The sequence below is a fragment of the Piliocolobus tephrosceles genome, chromosome X (assembly GCF_002776525.5).
Source record: "Piliocolobus tephrosceles isolate RC106 chromosome X, ASM277652v3, whole genome shotgun sequence".
Classification (NCBI taxonomy): domain Eukaryota; kingdom Metazoa; phylum Chordata; class Mammalia; order Primates; family Cercopithecidae; genus Piliocolobus; species Piliocolobus tephrosceles.
In genome coordinates this window covers 82,498,713-82,526,372 of record NC_045455.1, presented here as the reverse complement: position 1 = coordinate 82,526,372, position 27,660 = coordinate 82,498,713, and the positions used below count along the sequence as shown (strand labels likewise).

The 27,660-nt window shown below is 40.4% G+C and overlaps 1 protein-coding gene across 1 annotated transcript in view; it reads right to left on the bottom strand.

Moving 5' to 3' along the window:
• The window catches only part of STARD13 (StAR related lipid transfer domain containing 13), a 551,493-nt gene that overhangs the window by 518,984 nt on the left and 4,849 nt on the right, over window positions 1-27,660 (bottom strand). Inside the window, exons 2-3 of the mRNA XM_023208808.3 lie at window positions 19,871-20,133; window positions 17,286-17,352 (exon numbers count right to left, since the gene is read on the bottom strand). The gene's annotated coding sequence lies outside the window, so the exon portion shown is untranslated. The remainder of the gene's footprint in view (window positions 1-17,285; window positions 17,353-19,870; window positions 20,134-27,660) is intronic.

Sequence of the window (27,660 nt, the reverse complement as noted above, 5' to 3'; positions counted from 1 at the left end):
GGAATAGAAATGAACAGGATTGTGATATTTTTGTCATGCTAATGTAAAAAGAAAAAAGAAATACTGACTCAGTGTTAATTTTAAGCTATAACTATTGCATAACAATGATAGATAAAACCATTACCTACCAATGGTGGTGCTCATTCTAGACTCTAGGCTCTTTGAAAATAGTATTTGTCTTTTTCATCTTTGTGCCTTCCCTTCTTTTCATTCCCATCACCCTACTGAAAAACGTTGCATTGATACGGGGTACTGGCAAGAGGGTAGTTGGATGAATGACTAAATTAATGGATTGATGAGGGTGATTGACACAATCTTTTCTGACGTTTACCTAGGAGAGAAGGATAACAGTCCAGAGGGTAAAGCTTGGGAGGCAGGGAATGTGAATAAATTGAGCTCAAAAAATAAACACCGGGATTTAACAAATGCTTAAGTGAGGGAAGTGTGATTAGCAATGCAGAGAAAAGGCTGCATTCAGCAGCCAATTTAAGAAAGATGATTGAGAAGTTCTATGACGGAGAGAATTTGAGCGAAAGTTGGTGGGCCTGGAGCAAAGCTCCGACCAGGGAGAGGAGTCTGTGGCAGGAACAGGGGACGGCTGCAGGTCTGCGGGTCAGGTCGCTCAAAAGGATCAGGTACTTCCTGTGCTCCAGGCCCCCTGCAGAAACTTGTCTCTTCTTGAACCCTTGCAAACATTCCAAGGGGTGACTCCCAGGAGCCCCGTTTACAAGTTAATCAGCTGAAGCTTACAAGATCCAGCTGCTCGATTTTCTGGAATTCAGTTTCCTGATCTCAAACGTCCAAGAGCCCTTAAATAACCTGCCCTGATTCACCCAGCCAGTAAGTGGCGCAGATGGGATTTAGTAACATCTGGCTGACTCCAGCGTCCCCTGCTCTGTCTACCGCCCTGTGTTTCCTCAAAGGCTGGATGACAGTGGGAGCTGTGAGATCCCCAGATACTGCAGAGGAATGCTGGGAATAAACATTAAAAAAAAAAAAATGCCTCCCTACTTGCTTCAGAACAAATAAAGCTGAGATCAAGGAAGCCAGGTTCAGACTGAGGCAAGAGGTCAGGGTGAACTAACACACAAGGACAGAGTTATTGCACAACAAATATTTATTAAGCAATTACCCTGCACTGAAGGCCTAAGAGAGATGGACCACTGCTTCCAGCTGCTCGGGAAAGGAGAGCCATACATACAGCTTTCTCACAAATAATGCATGCCTGTATAACACAAAATGCATTGCTGTACCTTGAGATTCTCTTAATACCAGTGAAATGAGTTAGGTACTTTACATAGTGCGTATACACACACACACACACACACACACACACACACAGATGGAGGAGGACTTTTAGAAAGAGCTTGACTGTCTTCTCTGGGTCCTCCTGCAGAAATCTTCAGCAGTCCCTGATGCCTAAAAGAACATTGCGTATTTGCCTGTTTTGCTTCCATAAGGGAAGTGTCCTGCCCACCACGCCTTCAAAAGGAATGACCTTCAGGCCTTGTCCTTGGTTCCATTTGACCCTGTCCTGGTCACAGCCAGCTGGACTAGGGGTGGGCACTTGGCACCAGCAGCCAAGGCAACAGCTAGCTGGAGACTCATAGCCCTGACTTTATTCTGGGGCACACTGAGTCAACCAGACTCTATCTTGGGAATGTGAATTGAGAAATTCAGACTTGAGATCAGTTTGTTCATGAGAACAAAGGAAATTAGCTTTGGAGAAAGTTCTTTGTCAGGAACTCTCCTGTTGCACATCCGGTTCAGTTTGGTTTTGCAGGTCAGCATACTTTCAGCTGGTGAAGGGGTGCCAGTCTGCCATAGGGCAGGCATTCTCACTTGCCCTGGCACCTCTCTCACCTGATCTAAGCGGCTGGTGAGCAGCTCACACTGCACACTTCTTACACTTCCCCAACAACTCTCCTAACTCAGACTACTCTCTTGCATCAGTGAACTCTCCATGCCCTCCTTGCTTCCCCCAGGAGATTTTAGACATCTGCTGAGAGAGGCTGGATAAGGAGATGGGCTAAGCTTCAAAACTCCAGTTTGAACACCTCTTAGCAAGGGCTTCAGTTAGGAGATATCTGGCTGCTCCTCCAGGTTCTCCTTAAAAAAATTCAGGACTCTTCCTACTTGTTAGCTTCAGTTTTGAGGATTTAACTAAAATTATGAAACAACAGGGAAATTCCCAATTGTCAACCTTTTACAAAAGGATGGGAGCTGAGCCTGCATGGTCAAGAAGCTTTAAGGACAAGAATGGACCACCCATGTGCAAAACAAGGCAGTATGGGAGAATCAGAGAGGGTTAGAAGTATGAGATCCAGAGGCCCACAGTACTGGATTCAGGCCTGGTCTGGCCATTTCTTGGGTGTGTGACTTGGGACAACATTAACATCTTTCTAGCCTAATTTCTTCATCTGTAAAATGGAGAAAATAATAGTCCATTCAGATAATTATTACAAAGTTAGTCCAAGTAAGCAAAAGCTACCTACAACAGGAAGAGCCCTGGCCCTTGTGGGTGACTTCACATAGGCAGAGATGTGAATGGTGCCTGATCCCCGAATGCCAGGAAAATGAGTTGGGTACTTTGCACAGTGCACACACGGAGGCACGCAACACTCACATACACATACAGAGATGACAGAAGTTTAGAAAGAGCTTGTTGGTAGAGAGGAGACAGAGAAAAACAGAGATATCATGAGAGGCAGAGAGAGTTGAAGAGGTGCCATGGCGCCATGAAAGAGGGAGGGAGGTCAGTTCCTAGAGCTGACAGCTTTCTACTTCCAGCTGTTCTTCCACTCCAAGCCTATAATTGACTCAATAAAACAAAACAAAAACCCACTAGCAACTACTTGTGGGTGAGTCTCTGTTCCAAAAAAGCATAACTAAACCAAAGAGCAATCTCCTGAAATGCTCCACTCCCTCCCCTGGGAGTCTCTCTGGACAGATCTTAAATACGGGCTTTTCTAGGAATAATGACACTCAAATGTTGAGATGGCTCCAATATAAGAATATGCATGTGATAGACTTGCATCTGCATCATTAGAGCACAAAACTTTCAAGTCAGAAATAGTAAGTGAAAACACATGGAAATTTTCTTTCTGGGCAGAATCTTGCCGTGGCTTTATTACAAATACTTTGGTAGTAGTTCTCTGTGGTAGATTGCTTCCAAAGATGGATGCAAGAGTCTCTTGCAACGAGACCTTGCCATTCCTCCCACTAAGAGAGGGGGTCTCTTTCCCTTCCCCTTGACCTTTGGCTGGCATTGTGACTTACGTTGACTCATAGGATGTGGCAGAAGTGAAGGTGGGCGATCTACAAGCTTCCATTACAACATGTCTGGCAGCATTCATTTTGGCCCTCCTGCAGGCCCTGAGACCTCCATGTACAAAGGCCTCACTTAGCCTTCTTGAGGACTGGAAACCACAGGCAGAAAAAGGCCTCACTAACAGCCAGCACCAGCTGTCATCAGTGAGGCCATCTTAGACAATTCACAGACAGCCAAGCTACCAGATGATGTGTCTATAGGTGGATTCACCCAGCTGAGCTCAGCCTGAGTCGCTTGCCTACAGAATTGTGAGTAAATACTGTCTTCAAGCCACTCAAGTGAGGGGTGTTCTGTTACACAGAAACAGACCATGGACTCAAGGATGTACCACTTTCCTCATTGTAACCAGGTGCTCTTTTAGCTCTGGAGTAGGAAGGAGGGCAGCACATTCACAAAACCAACCCATAGTAGAATTTGGGCAGCCAAAGTCTAATGGAATTATTGTATTAGGAACTTATCATTAAAAAAATTATTGTTTAGCCATGTGAACAGCAAGGGTTGACCCTCAGTTCCATCTCTTAAAGATAGAAGCAAGTGGCTTTAGAGTGGGGTGGCAGAGCTTGCTCTTGGGGCTGTTTGATTTGGGCAAAAGCTTGCCCACAGGAATGCCTGTGGGGGTCAACTTCTCCTTAAGCCAGGGTGTCACTTAGGATGGATCTTATTTGCATGTATCAGCAGCAACATCACCAAGGGAATTTCCCTTTTCTTTCCCTTCTGCCAGCTATTGCAACTAATTGAGAATTCTGTGACATTTTAGCTGGACAATATGGCCCAGAAAACACATCTGAGTAATAAGGGACAGAGGTTATTGTCACAGAGATGGTGATGTTTTTAACATGGACGAAAAGCTTATCAAAGCAAATGCAAAATCAGTTAATCCAGTTAAGTCCAATTTCTAGAGTAAAGCCTGTGATGGCTGCATATACTCAGAGAGCATGTCCCAGGTGCATGCTTTTGACTGTCAAATAGGTTCCATTCTTTTTCATTAAATAACTACACTGGACTAGAACTAGTCCTTACCCAACTCATTTTCCTTTTTGGCCAAGGAAAATAATCTCCATGGTATTCATGTAAGATCTTGAAATGCGACATGGTAAAATAAATACCCTGTTGCTCTTTTTGTTTGTTTGAACCTTTCTATCGGTCCCCTAAAAGGGAAAAACATTCTGCCTCAGGATATACACAGGTAAGTGGAGGAGAGGACACTGAGCACTCATGGGTTCAGTATAAGGGAATCCAAGGACTCTGCGAAGTTCTGCGAATTCCCACACATCATGGCTGTGGGCTTCTCAGCACTTACCTAGGTTCTATTAGACCTCAGCTATAGGCAAAGTGAGGCATGGTGTCTCTGGGGATAAAGCTGTTATTGGCTAATTTGTGATGTCACACAGAGGAATTTGCTTTGCCATAGGGATGAGACACAGGCATCAAAGTCATCATTTTGCAGCTTTGAAATCACACCCAAGTTTGTTTTATTTTTAAATGAAATTTAGGTCAACTGTAACTATTCCCAAACTCTGGCCAAACGGTGGGAGGAGAGTGTTAAGATATTACATTCTTGCAAAATTCAAATCAATGAAATGTTACATGCAAGTTCTTTTAAAACGTGAAAGATGTCGTATAATACAATATTTTATTTATTTGCTAGCTTTTAATCTTTTTGAAAGAGTAATATTTTATAAGAAATTTAAAAATTCATTGGTACAAAAATTAATGATAAAAAGAAACTACTTCATACACAGTGGGTTCTCCTTTTGTACCTAACAATTACATAGAGAAGTATGCAGCCCACCTAAAATATAAAATAAAAAATATAAAAGAAAATGTTCCTTTAAGGAAGTCTTCCACCAGTTCCAAAAATTAACTTAAAATGTATCTGCATTTTCCCAACGTTGGACTAGTTCCTCCTTAACTTTGATGTCTACAGTTTAAAAAGGCCCTGCCTGTAGCTGCCTTAGAAGGGTTTGATGGCATGTCAAAGGATTTGATCTCCTTGGAAGAAAGGTAGAATCACACAGAAATTCAAGTTTTTCTTTACATCCACATCCCATGGGACTCCAAAAAATTTTATCTCCCAAAACATTTATCTCAACCATACTAGTAATTTCTATAATTTACTTCATTGTAGAAAAAGCATGTATTTAATATTTAGGGCTAAGAAACAGCTTTCACTGTGCCTTTTTCCCAGCTGCACACTGTCCTGGATGACTGTCTGGTAGTTCAGGTCAACAGAGGTCATTCAGCAGCCCCTTCCCCTCCCTGCCTCCCCCTATCTCAAATAAAATATTTAAACTAATTCATGTAGTTTGGCTCCATAAATTGATCAAATTCTTCAAATACTCACCTAAACCCTATTTTCTTAATACTAACAATGACAGTCCCATTAGTTTGAAACTATCTTGAAGGACTTTGAGCAAAGAGTTTGACATATCTAGGTTGTTGAATCCCTGTTCATAATGTGATTATGTATTCAAGACACAGTAAGTGGGAAAGATCTAGCAAAGGTTTGGGGCCCATTGAATTCTGCCTTAGTGTTTGGCAGAACAGGTTCTAAAAGCTTTTTCTGACATATGTGGAAAATAAGCTGATGTTTCTCTTTATTATTTTCATTCCTCAATATTTACATTGTAGTGTATAAATATACAATCAATATATAATCAAATAATATACAATTAAATAATCAGGTATTCAGTGAATGAATATACTCATTTTTAATATAGTCTCATCTCCTATAAGACAATGATACGTGCTCTGTTCTAGGATATAGGAGACTTAAGGTCTGCTTCTATGTGCTGTGCATCCTTGGAGAAATGAAATAAAAGCATATTTATAAGCTGAGTTTTATTTTAATCTTTCCAACAGCCTCATGACAAACAAGCCTACATGACAAACAAGTACTTCATAAACACTAAAAAGGCATATTATATTAAGTGTCTCTAACGAAATTCACAAGATGACGTTATGGAAAGTAACTAAGGAGGGTAAGAGGTAGACAATATGATCTCTCATTTCCAGTGTGGAAACCGAGCCTCAGAGAAATGAATTTGCTTGCCGAGGCTCACTAGCTGGATGAGCAGAGGCTTTGAATCCATGTCTCTCAGACTCTGCAGTCCAAGCTCTTGTCTACTACTTTGGGTTCTAGTTCAGTGGTTTCAGCAGGTCTGGGGTCAAATCATAGCTCTGCCACTTACCAGCTATGCAGACTGGGTAAGTTACTTTACTTTTTTTCATGTCTGGAATACAGGAATACTGCTATTTAGTCCAGAATATTGGAAGGATGACATGTGGCATAATATGGAAAGGATTCCCGTGTAGTAGTTTCTAAGTCGATGTTAGCTCCTTAATTTTCCTCCTTGCCTAGGCCTCAGTTTCCTTCTCTGTGTAATTAAGGAGGTCCTTGGGGCTTTTGAAACATCAAAGAACAGCTGGTTCAATCTTGTCAATTTATAATTTAAGAGAGAAGTGGCTTGCCCCAAATCACAGCTAGTTACCAAGGAGTTGACGTTGTCTTAGCAATAGTTTTTATGATGCTCTTTTTTTTTTTTTTTTTTTTTTTTTTTTTGAGATGGAGTTTTGCTCTTGTTGCCCAGGCTGGAGTACAATGGTGCGATCTTGGCTCACCGCAACCTCCACCTCCCAGGTTCAAGCGATTCTCCTGCCTCAGCCTTCCACAGTAGCTGGGATTACAAGCACGCACCACCATGACTGGCTAATTTTGTATTTTTTTTTAGTACAGATGGGGTTTCTCCATATTGGTCAGGCTGGTCTTGAACTCCGGACCTCAGGTGATTGCCTGCCTTCCAAAGTGCTGGGATTACAGGTATGAGCCACTGCGTCCGGCCTATGATGCTCTTAAAATGACACTTGGACCTAATTTGAACAAATTATCTAGGATCCTTATACTCTAAGTCCAGATAATTAGCAAAATTGTAGTTACTGTATTTTGTTTGTTTTGGGGGTTTGGCCGAGGTTAGCTAACATACATTTATTGCGTATTTACTGCTAGGTGAAAGGCCCTTCATAGTCGTTTTCTCAGTCTGAAATCCACTTCTCTCGACTTTTCTTGCCTTTCCGTTTCTCATTTTTCAGGTCTAAGCTCAAATATGATCTTTTTGAGAGGCCTTCTCTGCTAGTCTTAATCACCTTCTACCTCCCACCTTCCCCAGTTACTTTCCATAACATCATCCTGTGTATTTCATTAGAGACACTTAATATAATATGCCTTTTTAGTGTTTATAATTTACTTATTTGTCATTTCTCTGGCTATACCGAATATAAACATCATAAAGGGATCTTGTCAGTATGTTTTCATTGTAATATCTCCTGCCCTAAGCCAGAGCATGTCACATGATAGGTTCAAAATAAATATTGGTTTAATGACTATCTCCATCCATTACCTTTCCTCAAAACACTTGATGTCAAAACACTTTGAAATAGAGATGAGGGCTTGGTAATTTAACTTTTGAATTAAAAAAAAAATTGACCTTGCTAGTTAGGGTAAAGAGGTAACAAAATCTTTTTCTCAGGCAAATAGAAAGAAGCCAGCACATTCCACTGCCGTGAGTGACTCTGACTTTAAAAATAGTTGGAAGCAATAAAAATAAAACCAAAACCAGCCCAATTAATAAAAATTAAAAATTAATAGTCATTGTAAATATAGTTTGTCTAAAGTTTTATTCTTAGTGTTTGTCATACCTTCTAAACATTTGGCCAGGGAGATTTCATATTCCCTTCTTTTCCTGGCTCACAGGAATTACTCTCAGCCACTTGAGTGCCAAATCCAGACACTCACACAAAAACTGCAGCCTCAACTGCTTCTGACTGGGGATGAAGAGTGACAAACACTTTTATTTGGCGGTAGAGCCTATTTGGTCCCACACCTGAATGTGACATGACTCCAGTTTTTAAAACATTACCTTTTAAAGTCACATGCCTTTTGGCCCTTTCACTTAGAGGGATCTGAGAATTGAAATCTTAAACTTTACTCTAAAGAAGAACTTGTGTAAAAGTACAATTCAGTAATTGGTCCCGGAGGGATAAAACAGAAGCAGTGCCACAGATGAAGGCGTGCATGCTATGATTTGAATGTGTGTGTTCCTCCAAAATTCATATGTTGGAACTTAACTCCCAAAGAGATGATGTTAATAAGTGGGCCTGTTGGGAGGTGATAACGCCGCAAGGGCTCTGCCCTTGTGAATGCAGGAAGTCCTCTTATAAAAAGCTTAGTGTGAGCTCCAGAGCCCCCTTTCTGCCTTTCCACCATGTGAGGACACAGCGTCAATCCCCTCTAGGGGAAGCCCTTATTAAAAGCAGAGAATGGCCCTAGCCAGACACTGATCTTACTGGCACCTTGATCTTGGAATTCCTGGCCTCAAGAACTGTGAAAAGTACATTTCTGTTGTTTCTAAATGACCCAGTCTTGGGTGGTTTGTTACAGCAACACTCATGGACTAAGACAAGGTGGATAATATCAAGGATAATTCTGAGCTTGTTCATGTCCAAAAATATTGGCTTTTATCACAAAGTTTTACTAAGCAACTTCCTTATTGTGTTTTAAAAAGTTAGGGGTGTAGCAAGAAACATATTATTTTAGATCTGAGATCTGTTCTTAATAAAAAATTATGATTTTAAAAAATTAACTACTTTTGATTCCCACAGGTGTCTCATATTGTCTCGAATTATTCCCCGACCCACTTTCATTAATGTAATCTCTATCAAATTCCGAGACGTGTGCTTTGCAAAAATTGAGAGGCAGATCATAAAATTCACAGGGAAATTCAAGTGATACAGAATAGCCAAAATACTCTTGAGGAAGACGAACGAAGTTACAAGACTCAAGCTTCCCTATTCCCAAACTTATTATATAAACTTGCAGTAATCAAAACAGTGTGGTAGTGGCAGTACGGATAGACATATAGACTAATGGAATAGAACTCAGAATCCAAAAGTAAACCCATACCTCCATGGTCAATTGATTTTTGACAAGAATGCCAACGCCATTCAATGAGAGAAAGAATAGCCTTTTCAACAAATGATCTGAGACAACTGAATATACATTTGCAAAAGAATGAAGTTGGAAAACTAGTTTATATTATATACAAACATTAACTCGAAATGGACCAAATACCTAAATGTAGGAAATAAAATTTTAACGCTCTTTGAACAAAATATAGAGGAATAAATCTTTGTGGCCAATTAGGCACTAGTTTCTTAGATATGACACCAAAAGTACAAGCAGCAAAACAGAAAAAAAGATCAATTGGACTTTATAAAAATTAGAAGTTTTGTGCTGCAGAGGACACTATCAAGAGAGCGAAAGGATAAACCACAAAATTGAGGAAGATATTTGTAAGTCACTTATCTGATAAGGGATTAACATCCAGAATATGCAAAGAACTCTTACAACTCTACAATAAAGAGACAAATAACCCAATTTTAAAAAATAAGCAAATGATTTAAATAGACATCTCCCTAAATAACATATACAAATGGCCAACCCACACATGAAAAGATTTTTGACAGCATTAATCATTAAGGAAATGCAAATCAAAACTACAATGAGATACCACATCACAGCAACTAGAATGGTTATCATAAAAAAGACAGACAATAACGAGCGTTAGTGAACATGAGGAGAAATGGAATCCTCATACGTTGCTAGTGAGAATGTAAAATGGTTCTGCCGCTTTGGGGAAAGTTCCTCAAAAAGTTAAACATAGTTACCATAGGGCCCAGCAATTCCATTCCTAAGTATGTACACAAGACAAATGAAAACATGTGCTTGTATGTTTATAATAACCCAAAGAGTAAACAACCCAATATCCATCATCTGATGAATTGACTAGTAGAATAAAAGTATTACTCAAACATAAAAAAGCATGAAGTACTGATACATGCTAATAACATGGATGAAAGTTGAAAATATTATGCTCTGTGAAGAAGCCAAACACAAAAGGGTACATACTGTATTATTTCATTGATATGAAATGTGAAAAATAGGCAAATCTATAGAGGCAGAAAGTATATTAGTGGTTGCCAGGGCCTAGGGAAGGGGAGAATGGGGGCTGACTGCTAATGGGGGCTGGCATCTTCTTGGGGATAATGAAAATGCTCTGGCCGGGCGCAGTGGCTCATGCCTATAATCCCAGCACTTTGGGAGGCCAAGATGGGAGGATCACGAGGTCAGGAGATCGAGACCATTCTGGCTAACACGGTGAACCCACCCCCCGCCCCGTCTCTACTAAAAATGCAAAAAAAAAAAAATTAGCCAGGCGTGCTGGTGGGCACCTGTAGTCCCAGCTACTGGGGAGGCTGAGGCAGGAGAATGGCGTGAACCTGGGAGGCAGAGCTTGCAGTGAGCCGAGATCACGCCACTGCACTCCAGCCTGGGCAACAGAGCAAGACTCTATCTCTAAGTAAATAAATAGAGAGAGAGAGAGAGAGAGAGAGAGAGAGAGAGAGAGAGAGAGATAAAATAAAATAAAATAGAAAAAGAAAATGCTCTGGAATTTGTTAGTGGTGGTGATTTAACAATGTTGGGAATATACTGAAACTACTGAATTGCACACTTTAAAAGAGTGAATTTTATATAATGTGAATCATATCTCAAAAACTCAAATAGAGTAAGATAGTGTTAAAATATAATCTATTAAAAAGTAAAACAGGTACATTTCTGTGAACTCTTCTGCCATGACGCAGAAGCTGTTAGGCTAATTCATGATTTTACCTTGGTTAGTCAGATATGGAAAGTTTTGGAAATACTTCTATCTGATTTTCTCACAGCACTGAGTCTTCTGTAGCTGACTGAATGGAAGGAGGCTTTGATAGAAAGAATAATACTCCAGCCTCAGACTTAGCTGCTTCTTGTCTTGTCTCTCCAGTGCCTGGCCCTGTGGCCTTTGAAAAGCGGCACCTCATGATGTGACTCATTTCTCTCTTTTGAGTCTGCTTGTCCCATCCTTCATCCCTGGAGGTGTGCTAAGAACTAGATACACAAAATAACTACATGGCATTTTACAAATCTGAATGCTTTAGAAATACAAGCTAAGAATCCTTCTTTCTTTTAATTGACTTTAATGGGACAAGCAGACCTAATCCCTAATGTCTTTCTAAATTCAGAAGTAATTATTAGTGAGAGGTTAACTCCAATGTAAATGTTACTCTTTAGTGGATGGGCATAAACAACAACAATAAACTTTTCTTTTGGATTGCATGGACTAAAATTCTGGCTAAATATTATGCAACTGAAATGAGAGCTGAGACAATGAATAGTTCCTTCAGAGGAAAAATATAATTATTGCCAAGAATTGATGGTATTTTTCTATGACCAGCTCCAATACATCAATCCAGGAGGATATATATACTACAGTCAAAATGTAATGATAGGCAAGTTCATAAAAAATGGACTTTGTGGATCACGGTGATGCTCTCAGATTCATGCATTCTTAGTTTTAGTCTCTCCCTCCCAGTCCGTTCCAGTCCTAATCTCTCCAGGCATGAGTGATCACTCCCTCATTTAATTCCCTTTGTATGTATTTTTATTGAACCAGAGACACTTTATTTCACCTATTTATGATAATTTTTGTTCCTTAGCACTAAATGTAAGCCCTTTGGAAAACAGAGGCTGTCTCTTTTCCGTCTTTGACTCCAAAGAATTCTATATAGTAACGGGAACATAGTAGATATTTAATAAATGCATCAATGAATGAATTCACAAATGCAAATTGTTGGCAAAGTGTTATATGAGCACAGGATAGCAACAGCCAGAAGGACGTTCTGGAATTGGTTCCCAGAACTGTTGCTGTCATTGCAGGTTTGAAATCCTCAGGGAAATACTGCAGCTGACCCCAGAGAAACTTGCAAGAATACGCTTGAAAATGGGAAACATATTAGAAGCAGAGGTTCTTAGTGGCAAAGAATTTAAGTAAGCTAACAATGCCACAACTCTGGTCCACACCAGCCACACGCCTTTGCACCTGCTGTACTCCCCACCTTTCTACTTAAGTGGGCAAGATCTCCCCTGCTCCTTATCCCACTTTATGGCTTCATTTTTCTCTACAGCAATTATCACTATGTATTCTAATGATTTTTTAAATTTATTATTACCTGTCTCCCCTCCTACCTCAACAGAATCTACACTCTGATTTGATATAGTCTGGTTTTCGCTGCTCTGTACACAGTGCTAGAAATATTCATTGGACATAGTAGCTTCTCAATAAATATTTATGGATGGAAGAAAGGGAAAAGGGGTAGAAGGGAGTAGGGAAAGAGAAGATGGAATGGAAGAAGAATGAAAGGGAAGATCAATCTAAGAAATATCTAAAGGACTTGAAAGCTTTTTACAATGTTTAATATATTCAGGTAAGCTTCTGGTTCACAGATTTTTTGTTTGTTTGCCTTACAAATATTGTAAAAAATTAAAAATCCAGACACTTCCCATAAAAATTGATTCTCCCAATCAAGGCTGGTTAAACTAGGTCTAGCTCTCATTCCTCATTGGTCATGTAGACATTACTGGCAGCTTTAGTAGGGACATGGGTCAGAGTGACCTAACTTGCCAGATAATCTTAAACCACAAATGGAAATTGGGATCATTCCTGGACTTTCTGACTTGCCAGGAGAATCTTATTATGGATGTGTAACACAGCAAGTCCTCAGAATAATTTAATTTCTATGGAAACTCATATTCCCAAGTGGGTGAACTTCTAATGAGAAGAGAATCCTCAGATCCTTAAATCCCGGTTCATCTAAATCAGAGAACCCTGGAACTTACCTGCAAGGGACAATTGTGGCTGGACAAAGTCTTTCCTGATCCCACTTCCCCAGGTACTGTCCGTAGAGCACCCTGAATCCTGCAGCTCTCTGGAGGCTCTTGAGCGTACAGATGGTGGAACATGTCCACCACTGGAGTGATAGAATCACAAAGCCTAGGTGCTCTAACATGTTCTTTAAATGGGATTCCACTGTTTGTCCCCTGACACCTGATTCATTCAGCAAATACTTATTGAGCATCTAGTAAGTGCCAGGCCCTATTCTGGGCACTGTGTATTCAGTGTTGAAGGAGTCAACAGGATCCCTGTCCTTACAGACCTTACAAAATCATCAGGGAACACTGGAAGCACAGGAGGTATTACAGGCAGCAGAGGACTTAACTTAGTCTGGTCTCTGAAACTGCAGATTTAAAGTTCAAAGTGTAGAAAATATGCGAGCATACTAAGCTTCTTCCTGAACTTGGGGACATGTTTGGGATGAACTATAGAGAAATAGAGGTAGTTCTTTAACTTACTCTTATAGGTATATAAACTTCCTTTAGCATCATTAACATCCTTCGAAATGTTTAGGTGTAACTATCCAAAGGCCATCTTGCCTCCTCACTTTATAAGGCAGTGAGTAGTTGTGCTTACTCTTCTACATAAACTCAATCAATATGAAGGCTTTTTTCAACCTACCCACTCATACTACTACTTACACTAGTAAATCTACCATTACTTCTGATGATTATGGGTGTTTTTCTATAAAGTAGATTTTCTATTTTATGGTGTATAGTGTATTTTTTGACTGTGGCAAAACATACATTACATAAAATACACTATTTTAACTATTTTTAAGTGCACAGTTTAGTGGCTTTAAGTACATTTGCATTGTTGTACAACCATCACCATCAGCCATCTCCAGAACTTTTTCATGATCCCAAACTGTACCCGTTAAATAATACTTCCCCATGCCCCTTCCTCCAATCCCTGGTAACTACCATACTACTTCCTGTCTCTCTAAACTGGATGACTCTAGGTACCTCATTTAAGTGGAATCCTACAAATTTGGTCCTATTATGTCTGGCTTATTTCACTTAGCATAATGTCCTTGAGGTTCAGCCATGTTGTAGCATTTGTCAGAATTTTCTTCCTCTTGAAGGCTGAAGAGCATTCCATTGTATGTAGATACCACAATTTGTTTATCCATTCATCCACTGATAGGCACTTGAGTTGCTTCCACATTTTTGCTATTGTGAATAATACTGCCATGAACACGGGTGGGTACAAATATGATTGTTTTGTTTATGTGGTGCTTTTAACTTTGCAAAGTGTTTTTGTTTCTATAATATCATAACCCCTCTGAGATAGATTAGTTAGTATTTTCCTCTTGTGGTAAATAAGAAATTCAAATTTTAAAAAGTGAAATCACTTGTCAATTTAGGGGCAGTTTCTGACTCTTAGCCTGGAGTATCTTTTTCTCAACATACCTTTCACTTTTCATCCCAATGATCCTTCACCAGCTGAAGATACCAGGGACTGTCATATTGCAAAATATATATTTGGTCTTTGTCCCCCTTTCCTGGAAACAACTACTAAAATTCTTAGAATCTTCAAAATGATGTCTTTTAGTATGCTAAGCCCATGGCTAGCAGTTCCTAAGTCGTTTCAGGATGGGGGCTGGTCACCAGGAAGACTAAGGCATGATTAGAGAGAGGGTTGGGACTTTCACTTCCACTCCCCAATCTCTGGGAAAAGGAGAGGTGCTAGAGGTTAAATTCATCACCAGTGGGCAGTGATTTAATCAATCATGCCTACATAATGAAGCTGCCATTACAAGGCACAGAGGACAAGGTTTGGAGAAACTACTGATAGCTGAACACGTGGAGGTTCCTGGAGGGTGGCAAGCCCAGAGAGCACATAGAAGCTTTTTGCCCTTTACCTCATATCCCTATGCATCTGTTCATCTGCGTCCTTTTGTAATATCCTTTGTAATAAATTGGTAAAAGCATTTCCCTGAGTTCTGTGATCCACTGTAGCAAATTAATGTAACACAAAAAGGTGGGTATGTGAACTCCAATTTATAGCCTGTTGGTCAGAAGCACAGGCCACAACCTGGGTTTTTATTATTATTATTATTATTATTATTATTATGGAGTCTTGCTCTGTTGCCCAGGCTGGAGTGCAGTGGCACCATCTTGGCTCACTGCAAGCTCTGCCTCCCAGGTTCAAGCAATTCTCCTGTCTCAGCTTCCTGAGTAGCTGGGACTATAGGCATACACCATCACCCCCGGCTAATTTTTGTATTTTTAGTAGAGATGGACTTTCACCATGTTGGCCAGGATGGTCTTGATCTCCTGACCTTGTGATCCACCCGCCTTGGCCTCCCAAAGTGCTGGGATTACAGGTGTGAGCCACCGCGCCCGGCCAACCTGGGACTTTTGATTGGCATTGGAAGTCAGAGCAGCTGTGGGACTGAGCCCTGAACCGATGGAACCTAACACTGTCTCCAGGCAGATAGCACCAGAACTAAATTGAGTTGGAAGACACCCAGCTGGTATATGCTACAGAATTGCTTGCTCGCTTGCTTGCTTGCTTGGTGCGTGGGGAAAACCCATGCTAAATGAAGTCAGTAGGTTCCTATTTTGGGGGAAAACTATGTTTTAAAATTTATCTTTCGGGCATCAGTTGCAGCTGGTTTTCATCCAAGAAAATGACATTCTGAGCTAAGCCAGACTGTCTCTCCCTTACCTCCCAACTATGTCATTTATGAGAAAATTCAAACTTTGTCTAATGCTACAAGCTGTGAAACTACGTCTACAACCAAAATAAAGGCTTTAAATCTTGATTACTCATGGGCTTAAGTCATACCTGATATGGTTTCACATGCTATTCTTTGATAACAGTCTTCATTAAATTGCAGAGATGCCAATGCCATGTTTGAATAGAGAGTTTGAAAAGTTGAGAGGTCCTCAGAAGAACATTGAGGGAGGAGAGAAATGGCCAGGCAGGCAGGTGTGGCCAGGCCAGTTACGCTGTGCTCATGAGGGCCTTCCCAACAACACTCCAGCCCAAGCAGAACCATGGTTTTTATTTTTACTGATTTGTACTTGTGCGGGTTTTCTTAGCTGAAGTCATGTTTTGTTATGTCAGTAACAGTAAGTGCGATTCTGTTTTTCTGAAATAGTGCTGTTACCTGTGCTAGTTCTCATAGTTTTTCACTATTTAAAAAGATATTTCTATCAGTTAGAACTTCTCTAAATGTTAACATTTCTCCAATTGTTAAAACCTCTCTAACTACAATAATTCCACGTCAGTAGGAAAGTTGCCAAATCTTACGTTTTTTTCTGACTTACTTGCTTTTGACCTTCCCTTGTTGGTACTGATCAGGTGTGGACCATTGGTGAAGTACAGTTGTTTCCTTTCATCGTAACATTTGGGAGTGGTTCTCTCTGTACTGTCAGGGAGGTAGGACACTAAGTAACTATTTGATTTGTGCTGTGGTTTGTTTGTTTGTTTTTCAAGAGAAAAGATCTTGCTCTGTTGCCCAGGCTGGAGTGAAGTGGTACAATTATAGCTCACTACAGACTTGAACTCCTGGGCTCAAGTCATCCTCCCACCTCAGTCTCCTGAGTAGCTGGAAAGAGAGGTGAGAGCCACCATGTCTGCCTACATTCTTTATTTTGTTTTCTGTAGAGACAAAGTCTCACTATTTTGCACAGGCTGGTCTTGAACTCCTAGCCTCAAGTGATCCTCCTGCCTTGGCCTCCCAGTGTACTGGGATTATAGGTGTGAACCATTGTGCCTGGCCTGTGCTGTTAGATTCCTAATGGCTTCACTTTCTTGGTAGGGTTGCCAAATATAGCAAAGGAAAAAATAGGACATACATATAAAGTTAAATTTCAGATAAACAACAAATAACTTTTTGTAAATAGATTCCATGTGACATTTGGAGCATACTTATACTGAAATAATATTTGTTATTTATCTGGAAATTCACATTTAATTGGGTGGCTTATATTATATCTGGCAACACTATTCCTTAGATTTCTTCCATGAACGTTACTCAAAGAATAGGATCTCACAGTGTCGTCAACAAATGCCAATTATCATGATAGGGGCTGAACTTGGTGATATGGAATGACCTAAACTGGAGGATAAACTATAATGTCAGGAATACAGAACAACAGATAATGAGGATTTGCCTCTCACTGTGGTTCTCCTTTGGAAGCAGAGGCAGACATCAGTAGTTTATCGTCCCAGGTGGTTAACCTGAAATGCAAGATTTGTGAGACCAGCCAAGGGAAGAGGAAGTAAGAAAGCTAGTCTAGGTCTGACACATTCTCAATTTTGTTAGTCCTGAAAACTGTAGTGCATGTAAGTACTCTACAGGTGTATGAGTCCTTTCTCACGCTGCTATAAAGAGCTGCCCAAAACTGGGAAATTAAGAAAAAAGATTTAACTGACTCACAGTTCTGCATGGCTGGGCAGGCCTCAGGAAACTTACAATCATGGCGGAAGGCATCTCTTCACAGGGTGGCAAGAGAGCGAATGAGTGCCAGCTGGGGAAATGCCACGCGCTTATAAAACCATCAGATCTCGTGAGAACTCACTGATTATCAAGAGAACAGCATGGGAGAAACCGCCTCCATGATCGAATTACCTCCACCTGGTCCTGCCCTTGACCTATGGGGATTGTTACAATTCAAGGTGAGATTTGGGTGGGGATGCAGCCAAACCATATCAACTGGGTAGTGTACATTTGTGTGTATCTATGTATGGTGGGGGGGGCAAGGGAAAAGGAGGGGAAGAACCAGGAATATTATCTCCTGGCAAAAAAGAAAATTATGATTATATTCTAATATACATATAGGTTCACAAATATGTCATCATTAAAGTAATTTATTTCAGCCGGGTGTGGTGGCTCATGCCTGTAATCCCAGCACTCTGGGAGGCTGAGGCAGGTGGATCACAAGGTCAGGAGATCAAGACCATCCTGGCTAACATGGTGAAACCCCATTTCTACTAAAAAATACAAAAAATTAGCCGGGCGTGGTGGTGGGCGCCTGTAGTCCCAGCTACTCTGGAGGCTGAGGCAGGAGAATGGCGTGAACCCGGGAGGCGGAACTTGCAGTGAGCCGAGATCACACCACTGCACTCCAGCCTGGGCGACAGAGTGAGACTCTGTCTCAAAAAAAAAAAAAAAAAAGTTATTTATTTCTTGCCAAACCACCAAACTATCTATTTGGCTTTCCCAATCAGTTTAGAGTCATTACACTTTTGTTAATGTGATCGGATATAGACACTTTACAGGTTGTATGAAAATGAAGTAAAAATTTGCTTTGTTTTGAAAATGCTGTAATGGAAGGACCACTGGAATGCATATGTTACCACTCCTTTCCCAAACAGCTTTGTTGGAGGCCCAGGTGAAGTGTGTGCCTGGTCAAGGTGCAAGTTACATCTGATTTTCTCTGTGACTCTCCACAAATCAAACACCTGCACATTAACTTCATGTTCTGCCATTTTCATGCCATGGTCACAAGCCAATCTAGTTCTATGGGAAGAAAACCTCCCTCTCTTTATCAGACTGCAGGCAACAAAGAAAAATCTGTGGGAGCAGGCAGTACACCATGCTCTATACCCCCTCTCTATTTGCCATGAGATAAAAGGTCACACAAGGTTAAAAAGAATTTTTAAAGCTGACACCCATTAATTTGAAAACTGTAACAACCCCATTGGTCAAATGGGTAAGGAGACATACAGTTTTCCCAAGGAGGAAATATAAAAAGCTAATGAATACCCTCTCCCCCACAAAATTTGGTTTCAATAATGCAGGTAAACAATAATGCAAGTTAAAATGAGACGCTGTTTTCTCTATAAACTTAGCAAAGTCTTGAGAACATACACAATTCAGTGTTGGTGAGAGTGAGGTGAGGTATTTATTACCATTCACTGTTAACAGTAGTTTGAATTGATGCAAGCTTTCTAGAAAATTTTCTAGTATCAAACAATATTTTTTGGGGAGATAGGGTCTCATTCTGTCAACCAGGCTGGAGTGTAGTGTGCAGTGGTGAGAACATGGCTCACTGCAGCCTCAACCTCCTGGGCTCAAGTGATCCTCCTACCTCGGTCTCCCAAAGTGCTGGGATTACAGGCTTGAGCCACCGTGTCTGGCCAACCATATTCTTTCAATGATAGAAATCTTAAAACTATTTAAAATTTTAAAGATACCTTAAAAGATCCAAGATACTTTATGGACAAAAAATAATAGCAGCATTTTGAAAAATAAAAATTCTGTAAGAAAATGAAATGTTTAGCTGCTAGGGTATAGTTTATTATATTTTGTACATGAAAAAGTTGAAATAGTAATAGTATGCAACCAATAAAAACAATGTTTATGATGAATTTTTAAAATATGAGGAAATGCCTTTGTCATATATTTAGCTAATAAGGAGTAGTGCAAATTATATTTAGTTTGGGATCAATTATGTTAAAATAGTAGGAAAAGAATTACAAAGACATACAAACAGAGGTTATCTAATAAGGGAGTATGACTACAAGGGAATTTTACTGTGTTTTATTGTTTTCTACATTGCCCAAGTGTTCTGTGACAGTCAGAAAAAAATAGACACTGATTGGTCAGGTGGATAGCAGAGCAGGAGGGAGCAAGTCAGAAAGGCTCTCTCAGATCGACTTGGACACTCTCAGAGTTTAGAGTTTCTCCAACAGGAAAACAAGGAACTCCGGGTTCCAAACGCCTCTTAGTGAGTTCAGCTTCTGTCTTACTTGCCTGAGCCTGAAGCTGTGGCACCGTTCCTCCGACACTTTCCGTAATGACCAGTTCTGCCCTCACCACTCTGGAGAGAGGCTGGCAACTTCCAGTGGGAGGGGAAGCGTCCAAATGCTTCCTCTGCGGGGAGGAAGGAACGCAAGCCGGGTTGTACAAACGGGGGAGGGTATTCATTTCTGCTTTGTCTTTAGTCCCATCAGAGATAAAACAGAATTTTCCTAGATCCAAGTAACCACGAATCCTTTCCAGTTTCCACTCAGGATCTGAGGCGGAAAACGTAGGAATGCTGAAGAGATACTCATTTCTCAACTCGCATTTCCACTCCATCCAGTGAACCTGCTCGGGGAGGCTCTTTTCACTCTTTCCATTTCGTTTTTGTGGTCCACTATCACATACAACACTACACTAAATAAGGGTTTAGTAGCAGACGCACTTACTTTGTTTTTACAATTGTTGTTGAGTTTTTGGTGTCACAACTTGACAGAATACATTGGCAGCGGGGGTTCCGCATCAATAGTACTTTTCACTTGCGGGTTTTCTCTCTGAAAACTGACAGAACTGTGTTGTCTTTGGACTTGGTGAAAACTCCTTTTAACTCATTCACAGTTTGCTGCATGTGATGAAATTTAGCAATGCTGTTTCCCACCTTGAAGAAATCTCACGGATTTCGATTTCACTCTTGGCTTCATTTCTTGTTCTTGTTGAAATTCACACAAGTCAGTTGCCTGCTTTGAACTTCAGTTACCAAACTGAAAAAAAACTATTGACTCTTTTGTTTATTTATTTATTTATCTATTTTTTGAGATGGAGTCTCGCTCTGTCACCCAGGCTGGAGTGCAGTGGTGCGATCTCGGCTCACTGCAACCTCCGCCTCCCGGGTTCACGCCATTCTCCTGCCTCAGCCTCCCGAGTAGCTGGGACTACAGGCACCTGCCACCACGTCCAGCTAATTTTTTTGTATTTTTAGTAGAGACGGGGTTTCACCATGTTAGCCAGGATGGTCTTGATCCCCTGACTTCGTGATCCGCCCGCCTCGGCCTCCCAAAGTGCTGGGATGACAGGCGTGAGCCACCGCGCCCGGCCAGAAACTATTGACTCTTTTACTCACCTTGCTCATCCTGACGGAAAAGATAAAATAAGATCGTCTGTGAGAAACGTTTTGTAAACTGTGTTGCTAACGTCACAATGATGAGAACGAATGAGGGACACAGGAAGTGGAGACCCTGTTACTGTGTAGAACATTTCAGGGTCAGGGGCCTATCAAGGAAGCATTCAACAACAGAATCCAGATTCCTCAAAGGTAAAGTCCTGCTTCTTATTTAAGGGAATTTCTTGATCATGTTTTATCTAATGCGCCCTTGTTGAGTGGTGACTGAACTTGGAGAAAACGAGAATCCCTTGATGTTTTATGCAATTTGTACAATAAATTTTCAAAGGAGTGGCTCTGTGGCATTTTTCATATTCTGAAGGAGCATACAATTTAATAAACCCAAATAAGCTTTTGACCAAATGCAACAAGACAAGCAGGAGGCTGTCTGCATGAGGACAGAACATAAGAAAAAACAATACACAAATATTTAATCTTGTTATGGTCAAGAATTAATGGCTACTCTTGTACCTTTAATTAAGAAGTAAGACCATTTAAGTTATCTCTCTTGACAAGCAGCTAAATGACAGTAATATTTTCTTTCACGAGCTCCCTTCTCCTGCCTGTTGCTTTGTGCTGGTTAGTTTTGATGGAAAGACAATGCCTAATGGGATTATTTCAGACAATGGAGGAGTTACTAACAAGGATAATTTCTTCTCTTATAGGAGAATGTGCATCTTTATTTTGACTTTCCTATTTTTCTTCCAATAATGAGGTGACCTAATGCTGTTTAATCAACTGAAAGCTTTCTGGCTTTCAGAGGCAGCCATTCAGAAAAGGCTGATCTTAAATGAGAGGAGAGGGAAGCATTAAGCTAAAAATAAAATGGACTCCAAGCTCTGACTGTCTCCCGAGGTCTCCTCGGTGCCATAATTTTTGGTTAATGAGAGTCTCAAGGGGGAAGGTCCTAAGTCAGTGTCATTCAGCTGGCTCAGTGTAAATTCTTGGGCTGCACATTTCAGTAGAATCCATGCTTGACCACAGGGACCTGGAATGAACTAAGGCACAAAATGACCTCTGACTTGTCCCTGAAGAAAGAGAAGCTGCTGCTAACATGAGAGTAGGTCATGTGGTAAGGTTGACCCCAGCCTTCTTACAGAATCTCTGGGAATGCTGTAGCATGCTTCCTAACCTACAAATGGAGGAAAATTTCTAGATCACTTCCATGGATCTCAGGAGAAATAGCCAATATTTCTCTGAATTCATTTTGCATTGCTGTTTTAATGTTATTAATACATTGATTAGAACTTATCATATAAAATTACATTTATAGCCTAGAAATGAATTTTTTTTTTTTTTGAGATGGAGTCTTGCTCTGTCGCCCAGGCTGGAATGCAGTGACATGGTCTCGGCTCACTGCAAGCTCCGCCTCCCGAGTTCACGCCATTCTCCTGCCTCAGCCTCCAGAATAGGTGGAACTACAGGCAAGTGCCACCACACACCAGGCTAATTTTTTTTGTATTTTTAGTAGAGATGGGGTTTCACCGTGTTAGCCAGGATGGTCTCGATCTCGTGACCTCATGATCTGCCCACCTCAGCCTCCCAAAGTGCTGGGATTACAGGCGTGAGCCACTGCACCCAGCCTATTTATTTTTGGAGACAGAGTCGCGCTCTGTCACCCAGGCTGTGGAATGCAGTGGCGCAATCTCGGCTCACTGCAACCTCCGCCTCCCTGGTTCAAGCGATTCTACTGCCTCAGCCTCCCAAGTAGCTGGGATTACAGGCACCCACCACCACACCTGGCTAATTTTTTGTATTTTTAGTAGAGACAGAGTTTCGCCATGTTGGCCAGGCTGGTCTTGAACCGCTGACCTCATGTGATCCACCTGCCTTGGCCTCCCAAACTGCTGGGATTACAGGTGTGAGCCACCACGCCTGGCCTAAAATGTATTATTAACCACATATATTTAAAAAGTGGATGGATGAATAGATGGATAAAGTTTAGGTCCCAAACTCTGGAACAAATGCTGTGAAGACAGAATTTACTTCCATTAACCACAAATAACCCAAGAATGTTCACCAAACATTATGTAGACTGCATAGATGTTTCCCTTATATATAACTTAGCACTTTTTAAAATGTATTATTAACCACATGTATTTTCCTGTCTGACCGTATTGCTCATTCTTGCCATTTCTGTTACCTCCATTTAAGAAGCTTCTGAAAGATATGATGATAAGTTCAGACAACAGCGATTATATGAAAAGGAGAGTTTGACTATGGAAATGTTATTTCCATAGGGACAAGCAGCATTATCTTGAGAATCTCAAGCTTTACCCTCCATGGTAGGGATGTTGCTGTACCTGTTGGAAGAGAATAGAATGCCTATGTGGTTTTTATCTCTTTGTTGGAATAGTATATCTATATGGTTTTTATCTGTTATGTTTTTTCAGAAAAATGTTCAAAAATATCTACTTTGCTCTCTCAGAACTCATGTACTCATTTTACTTTAAATTTACATTCATTTTCTAGTTCGTATAGATGCATATGTAGGCAATTAAGCAAGTAGTTTTAGGTACATTTGTGTGCATGTGTGAATGTGTCCATTTATCTTCTCAACTATTGCATCTCTTCACTTCTAAGACACCATCCTCTGTGAGATGAACTGTGAGATAATGTATCACTAAGAAAGAAAAATAACACTGTCAATTAAACTATCACTTGCTATCAGTTGCAAAATGCATCCCAATTTCAGAGATGTAAAAATGTGAAAAGATTCTGAGTACTCTTCATTGGTAACAATGTTTTTCATGTGGTCTGTTACAAAAACATCTCTTTTAATGGATGCTGAAGAGTCATGTTAAATGAGGGTTAGCCTAAAGCTGCCTCCTTACATATTTTAAGTTCAGCCTAAAGGTTCCTCTGTACATCATGATCCATAACATGTAATGGCGTAAACAGACACAGGCCATAGCCTTGTGCCAGTCACTGAGTTTTGGCCAATCAAATGTAGCCAATTGTTTGAACCCTGTTCAAATAAGGCAGACACTGAGCTGTAAACAATCCGATTGTTTCTGTCCCTCACTTCCATTTTCTTTACACCACATTCCTTTTTCTGTCCGTAGATTTTCTTCTACCAGATGGCTGTGCTGGAGTCTCTGAGCCTACTCTGGCTCAAGAGGCTGCCCAATTTGGGGATCATTCATTGCTCAATTAAACTCTTCTAAATTTAATTCAGCTGAAGTTTTTCTTTTATCAGTTGTTGAACTGAAACACTTTGTACCTACCTAATTGTTTCAAATATCTATTTAAAAAATGGCAAATATCTATTAAAAATGGACCCCTAGGAAAAATTGGACTGCTAAAACCTGGGCCTTTTATTAGACATACAAACTTGAATATTTATATAAATGAAATGATGATGTCTTAGTTTCACTTCACCAGCAACTTAGTGGTGGACATTGTGGGAGAGTATGGGTGAGGGTGGCTATGAGTTGACAATTGGTGAAGCTGGATTGCAAGCACATGGGTGCTTATGATAGTATTCACTTAAAATTCCAAGAAAAGAAGAGTTTCTGTCGGTGTAATAGTGACAGAACAGGAACAGGATTGTGCTCCCATGTGCCCAAGAGGTAATCTCTATGCCCAAGGTAGTAGATTACAGATGGAGACTAAAGAGAACATGTTTCCTGGAACCGTGAGTGAGAAGACGAGTGACATGTGACACTCACCACTAGTCCTTCACTTAATTTTGTTGAAGCTGACTGGGTCGTACCTTTTGTTACAGGGATGGTTGGCTAGTCCTCATAATTGCATCTATCCCTGAAGATCATGTGCTACTTTATATTGGTGGTTGCTCAGCTTCAAGGAGTGAAGAAAGCTGGCATAGAGGCCAACTAAAAACAGCAACAATAGCAATTAAAATTTTCATTGAATTGTCGAGCTGCTGTGCTAAGTAGTTTACCACATATTGTTTTATTTAATTGTCTTAACAACCCTGACAGGTGATACTATTATTACCTCTATTTTTACCGGTGGGGAAACAGAGAGAGAAAAGTTAAATGCATTTCCCAAAACTGGCAAGTGTCAGGTCCCAGATGACAATCTAAACTTGTACTCTAAGTCACAGCCATGTATTGCCTTATTTTCTGTTGCACCAGGTTACGAGCAATGGAAATCACATCTTGCTGAGAATGGCTTGCAGAATAGGACTAAAGACTCAGCCTTCAGCCGACAATCAGAGGGAGCAGATGGGTGTAAAGGAACACAGACACAGGAAATGACCCTCATAGAAACAAATAAAAAGGGAATGCAGAAACCTCTACTAAGCAGATAAATGTAGTCCTGTCCAGGACAGACAGAAGAGGCAACTCCTCTGATTTTCATTCCCTCCTGAGTCTTTAAACCTTATCAGAGTACGCTCATGCTTTCTGCAGCCTCTCGTGCCTGGGTTCACTGTTGTGTAGCACACCATCTCCTGGAATGCCAGTGGTCCTTCTGGACTTCCACCGCTTGCTGCCCTCCATCTGTCTTACCCATGCTCACTAACTGCTATGATAAGAAGACGATGTTCTTCTTACCACATTCTTGTATGTCCCTCAAGAGCCCTATCCGTCCAAACATACTTCGTTACAAAATCTAATCATTATTCTTTATACTTGTGCAGATTTGAAGATTGTTCCTGCCCTGGCAGGCCAACTACTACCACCTTCTCCATATTTACCCACAAATGTCTGCGTAACATTTAAATAAACAGAACTTTTGAAGTGGGAAGTGTTGGAATCACCATCTGGATTGGCTGATCATTTGGGCTACAGGATCCTGAGGGTAGCTCAAGGATTACATATGTATTCACAAGCAAGGAAGGCCACGTGGGGATGGGACTATGACACAGGCTATGGCTTGCACAGGGCTTGGCATGTAGTATGCCAAGTATCTTATATTCCTCCTCTGTGTTTCTAATAATGTCACCAAAGATCACATTGAACTGTAGTGGGGCATTTTGTAAATCCTTCATGGTATCATTGCAGACGAGATTAAGAATATGGGCTGAACTAATGCAACTAGGCAGATTAATAACTCATTGAACAAATATAATTGGAGAATGTCAACAAAGATCACATTGCAATTTTTTGTCTATAACATATGGAATTTACTATCAACTAAAATCCTAAAGTCTTATTTCACAAGTACAAGTTCTTCCAGTGAGTTTTTGTGCACTTATGATTATGATCCAAAATAAATAATCTCATGTTTGTCACTGTTACTTAGGTCTAGGTAGCTTGAGCTCATTATTCCAACCTGTTAAGATCTGTTTTCATTTTGATGCTGTCATCACATAAGGGCATTCTTCCTTTTGGCTGTACATTTAGAAACTTACTAAACATGCATTTATCCAAGACACTGATAGAAATGCTTATCAGGACAGGACCAAGAACAACGTTTTTAATAAGTCACCAGACATCCCCTCACCCAAGTTGCTTATAAGCACCCTCTACGTATGTTCATTCAGCCAATTATTAATCTGCCTAATTGCATTAGCTAGGCCCATATTTCTTCATCTTGTCGCCCATGATACCATGAAGGATTTACAAAAATGCCCCACTGAAGTTCAAGTGTGTTTTGTCTGTTGCATTTCCTTGAACTATTGTTCCCATTAATTTGCCCAAATTCAATTTGCCTGAAAGCAATCTGACAAAAAGCAATTTGGTTAAAAAGATAATTTTGTCAAAAACAATGGTCTAGTTAAAAGGTAATAATGCTGATAGGTATTTTTTCAAAATTGGTCTGAGTTGCCACCCATTTTGCACCTTACATATTTTTATGCATATGTTGCTTTTCCTCAATAGTTTGATTTTTTTATTTCTAATTATTTTCTAGCTGATTATTCCTATTAGGCATTTCTTATAATGTAGAATAACTGAAACAATCTAACTGTTCAGCAATTAATTAAAAGAATGCAAATGTCCAACGTTGATGGATTGCTCTAAAATTATGATAGTTTCCAATTACCATATGGTAGTTAAAGGACAATATGTAGTCATAGGGAAAGCATATGGAAGCCTACCATGCATTAATGTGCACTTATTGGCTAGCCCCTCTTGAATAGGATTATGTTTAATATTGGTTTTCTGGTTTTCATTCATTATTTTCCAGTAAAATACATATGTTATTTTAAATTCCTAAAATAGGATGGTCGTGGTCACACCTGTAATCCCAACACTGAGAGGCTGAGGCAGGAGGAACAGTTGAGGTCAGGAGTTCAAGACCAGCCTGGGCAACATAGCATGACCTCCTGTCTACAAAAAATACAAAAATTAGCTGGGCGTGGTGGTGCATACTTTTATTCCCAGCTACTTTGGAGGCTGAGGCAAGAGGATCACTTGAGTCTAGGAATTTCAGGTTACAGTGGGCTATGACTGGGCCACTGCTCTTCAGCCTAGGAAACACAGCAAGACCCTATCTCTAAATGAATCAATTTAATTTAATAAATGAATTAAAAGCCTAAAAGAGTACATGTCACAATCATAGTTTGTTGTTCAACCACCCTATCAATTTCAAATAATATGCTCCTATTATTCAATCCTTAACTTGTCCCTTTTACACTATTAGTGGGAGTGTAAATTAGTTCAACCATTGTGGAAGACAGTGTGGCAATTCCTCAAGGATCTAGAACCAGAAATACCATTTGACCTGGCAATCC